Below are 4,945 nucleotides of genomic sequence, written 5' to 3' on the forward strand. Positions count from 1 at the left end.
AGACGAAAGCAAGCTGAGTGGCTCAGTTGAGGCCACCCATGGGTGAGCCACTCAACATGCACCACCTGTGACCCACCCTTTACAGGCAGCATGTTTGAAGATTGGCTCCTCTTTTATTTAGCAGAGACTTAAGCCCCATACACACTATCAGATTGTCTGCTGATTTTTGTCATCAGATTTACCAAAACCATGTAGTAGAAGGGCCTGCCTGATTGCATACAAATTGAAACTCCTAATGTTTGACCTCATATTACATGGTTTTGGTAATTCTGAAGGAAAAAAAAAACTCAGCAGAAAATCTGATAGTGTGTATGGGGCTTTAGAGGAACTTTAAAGGTAAGCAGATCAATGGATTCTGTTGCTTGGACCCGCTTGCTGTAGCTCAAGGTGACCCCTGCTGTTCCCCAATTTGGGACAACTCCACGCCATGTGATAAAGAGTGCCTATCTCAGTCTGATATCTGCTGCAGATAGGGGAGACAGTAGGGTTGCAATCTCTGGGGGTTTAGTTAATCTTTGGTAGAAAGTTCAACTGAATAATTTTTTCTTTAGCAGAGATGATCAGTTTGGTTTATTGTGAGTACAAGAGGCTTCATTGTCATAATCAAACAGTGAAATGCCCCCACCCAACCCTCAGGAGACTTCACAAGGCACTCAGGAGGTCACCGTGGACCATCTGGCAATCTGAGACTCCATCTCCATCCTAAATTCTGGGCAGTCTGCGACTCCTGCTCCTCCTCCTCACCATCCATAAATATGCAGACTATAAGTCATTGATAAGATAAAAAGGTTTGGGGGAGAAGACATATCGAGAGCGACTTCAGGAACTTAATATGTACAGTCTGGAGTAAAGAAGTGAAAGGGGAGACATGATTGAGGCCGGATTCTCATATGTGTGGCTGCAGGTTTCTGCCTTTTCACCGATTTAGGTGCGGACTTTTGCCTGAATTTGTACCTGACTTGGACACAAACACGCACAAGACCCTTTTACAATCCGCTCCCCGGCCAACCAAGACCTGTCTAAACCTGCTCCATTAAGAGCCGGTCTTACTCGCATTTCATGCAAATTGGATGCGGAGAAACACTCACATATATGAAGCCAGCCTTAAACCTTTAAATACATTAAAGGGAGTGTGAACAAGGTTCAGAAGGGCAGTTTTCTCAATAAAAAAACAAAATCAAGCAAATGGGGACATGACAGCAAACTAACTGGAGTAAAGTTCAAAACCAATCTTAGAAACTAACATTTTACTGAACGGGTAGTTGATGCTTGGAATAAACTACCAGCAGAGGTAGTGAGACAGTCAACAGTAAATGGCTTCAAACATGCTTGGGACAAACCTAGATCTATACTATAACATAGCAAAACAAAAAATATGGACTGTTTCAATAATTTTTATTAGTTTTACAAAAGACAGTAATACAATTTAATAAACATGTTTACATTACTGGGGCCTATCAAGAATGGTGAAGGCCTGCCTTCACTTTTTTTACGTAGCTAGGAATGAGCACCTCCTAATCTGTGATGTTCACCCCCCTTACCTTTCTTAAGGATCACCCTCCAAACTGTGACTCCATCTTACATCCGCACCTGTACCCAATAACCTGCAATGTACGATTCCCCATCCATTCCTATCATAAGGGGCACCTCACAACCCTGTAAAGTAAAACCACCATTCCCCGATACCAGACAGCTGACAATCTATGTACTTGTGTAAGATGTAGTAGATCTGTTTTTAATATCAAATAGTGCAGGTGATCCGTTCAGATAATCATGCCAATTAGCTTCAGAGGTGGTCTCATATGGCACAGCAATCCCACTTCCATGAGGGTCCTGGAAGAAATCCAAAAACATAAGAAAAGCAGTTAGTGCCACACCAATGTTTGTAGAGTCCAGAAAGAATTAGAGCATTATAGAGAATTACACCAAGCATACAGGACAAGAGAAGTGGTACTGTGCTGATTCCTTACATGCCGAATAAGAACAGATACTGAGAAATATACCCAGCACAGGGGGCAAGAGAAGTGGCACTGTGCAGTGTACATACAGACAGAAAAAGAACGATGTGCTCAGGAGGCGACACTTATGGGCACTGAGGTGGCACCGATATGCAGCATTGATAATCAGTGCCCTGATTATCTGTACAGGTCTCACCTGCGAGGCCGCTGATTGGTTCTCCTCTCCTCAGACACTGTCAATGTGAGGCGAGAGGAATCGATGAACGGAACTTCCATATTTACATGTGATTGGCTGTGATTAGACACAGCCGATCACATGTTTAAAGAGCCAAGTCATTGGCTCGTTACAGTGATCGGGGTCTCGCCTCCAAGCCCAGACTTCTCCTTCATCTGGCACAACTTTCTTTTGGGACTTGTAGTACCACCAAGTCACTCAGTTTAATGTCTCCAGATGGGGACTACATCACCCACAAATCCCTATAGTTCCCAGCAGCCCTATGTGGCTCCCTGGGTGGGCTTTCCCTTCCCAGGATATTCTGCAGCCAATCCTTGCCCTCCTGCTGTCTGAGTGTTAGGTGGGACCGTCATCCAGAACCCGCAGAGTCCTTTTTCTCCTCTTCTCTAGCCCAGCAGCTCTGGCAGGGAGAAGTAGAGAGTCTGCAGGGTAAGCTGTGTGATGACCCATCATGCAGAGGGACAAAGCAGCACCACTGCTCAGGCTGCAAAAGCACTTATGTATTCAAATAACACTACATGGATTTAACCACTTCAAGACCAGGCTTTTTCTGACACTTGGTAAAGTCTGAATTTTTTTTTTTAAGTCTGAATTACTTGGAACCCCCAAAAACATTATATAGTTTAGCAGAGACTCTAGAGCATAAAATGGTGGTTGTTTAAATATTTTATGTCACTATTTGCGCACTGGTCTTTCAAATGCAATTGTTTGAAAATAAATACACTTCAATGAATTAAAAAAAAAAAAAAAAAAAAAAAAAAAAAACCTAAGCAATAAAGTTAGCCCAACTTTTTGCATAATATGAAAAAGATGATGTTACACCGAGTAAATAGATACCCAACATGTCATGATTTGAAATTGCGCACACTCATAGAATGGCGACAAACTACAGTACTTAAAAATCTCCATAGGTGATGCTTTAAAAATATTTTTACACACACTATATACAGTACTTCTATAAGGGTGTGAGAGAAAGTAAAACAAATTTTAAATATCCAAAAACGAGGGGTGGAGAGGAGGTCTTTCGGTAAAGACCACTTCTCAAAATTGGGTGGAACTCCGCCTTAAAGGAACTTTAGCCACAGCAAAATAAAGTTATTCTCTGGAGTAGAACAATTTTCAGAAAATAGATTCTGGAGCAACAATAGTTTCTGTACGACTATATTTATTTTTCCCTGTCGCCCCCCCCCCCCCCCCATGGGTAAAATTAAAAATAAAATATAAAAAGCACCCCTCTAGGTTAAAGCCTCTTCAAAATTTAAAATTAGTATATACATACACACACCAATCAGCCATAACTTTACAACCGCTCTCCTAATATTGAATAGGTCCATTTGCAGCCAAAACCACCCTGACCTGATCCAACAGATTCCACTAGACCTCTGAAGGTGTGCTGTACAGATGCTCAACCTGCGGCCCTCCAGACTTGTAGTTGGTTGGGCACCCATGCTGTGTGTCCAGCACTGAGCCATCAGTAGCAGATCCTGTAAGTTGTGATGTATGGCCTCCATGGACTGGGTTTGTTTTTCCAGCACATCCTACAGATGCTCAGATGTCATTGTAACAAGATAATCAGTGTTATTCACCTTACCTCTCAGTGGTCATAATGTTATGGCTGTACAGATCACATTATTTATGTGTAAGAAACTGCGCAAAAGCAACATTATATTGTGTAGCCCATTATAGAGTATTATATATAGATGACATTATAGAGCAGGGATATGCAATTAGTGGACCTCCAGCTGTTGCAGAACTACAAGTCCCATGAGGCATTGCAAGACTCTGACAGCCACAAACATGACACCCAGAGGCAGAGGCATGATGGGACTGGTAGTTTTGCAACAGCTGGAGGTTCACGAATTGCATATGCCTGTTATAGAGTATTATATTATACATAGATGACATCGTATGAGAAATAAAATGATATATAGCGCTCATATAGAGTATTATATATAGAGGAGATTCTAGAGTATATTATTATATATAGATGAGAGTATAGAGTATAATATTACATATAGATGACATTATTGTATGTACTATTATATCTCTAGTATAATAGGAGAGGAATAGAGAAGTCATGCAGTGTGTAGATGGTCTGTCTGGGATCGCACAGCCTCCAATCACAGGGTGGCTCTCACCATTACTGTCCCGGGACTCCCCATGTCCACAGGAAGAAGCGGATCCGCTCCGGTCTCGGTGATTCTTCTCCAGGGAGGCGATGAAGTCCGGCTCCGCGCGCCAACTCCGATGCAAAGGGCCGAGCAGAGGGTCCGACTCCATCCCGGCACAGCGACACTAATCCTTTCCCCAATTGCTGCCTATGTGCCTAATACAGAACACGGGGCGGCGCGCTGCACTCTGGGAGATGTAGTCCTCCGGGCTCAGATCCTCTTCTGTGTGGGGGGGGCGGCCGGCACAGCTGCGAACTACACTTCCCAGAAGGCAATAGCTTGTATCAGGAAAACTTTATTGAAACCCATAAACTTTCAAGAAGTTTGTGAGTGGCTTGTTCAGCTGAAGGGGCTGGGGTCAGGGTAGAACTACTATTGGCCAGATGTCAGACAGCCGGGGAGGAGGGGGCGGAGCCTGGAGGTACCCCGGGAGAACGAGAAGTACAGAAGACAACTGACTGCATGGAGTGTGCTGTGAGTATAGCGGGGTAAATGGGGGATGCATGGAGTGTGGTGTACAAGAGTGTATGGGAAGCACATGAAGTATAGGATAGTCTATAGGAAACCTATGGAGAGTGTAT

The 4,945-nt window shown here is 43.4% G+C and overlaps 1 long non-coding RNA gene across 1 annotated transcript; it reads right to left on the reverse strand.

The window, feature by feature from the left end:
• Positions 1-1,378: 1,378 nt before the first annotated feature.
• LOC143940893 (uncharacterized) lies at positions 1,379-4,597 on the reverse strand. Its single transcript, XR_013263952.1, has 2 exons — positions 4,332-4,597; positions 1,379-1,833 (listed from the first exon to the last, which is right to left on the reverse strand). It is a non-coding gene; the product is annotated as an uncharacterized LOC143940893 (long non-coding RNA).
• Positions 4,598-4,945: the final 348 nt, after the last annotated feature.

Source organism: Lithobates pipiens, unplaced genomic scaffold (genome assembly GCF_037356315.1).
Source record: "Lithobates pipiens isolate NorthernLeopardFrog02 unplaced genomic scaffold, aLitPip1_a1.2 Scaffold_10, whole genome shotgun sequence".
In the NCBI taxonomy this organism is placed as follows: Eukaryota; Metazoa; Chordata; class Amphibia; order Anura; family Ranidae; genus Lithobates; species Lithobates pipiens.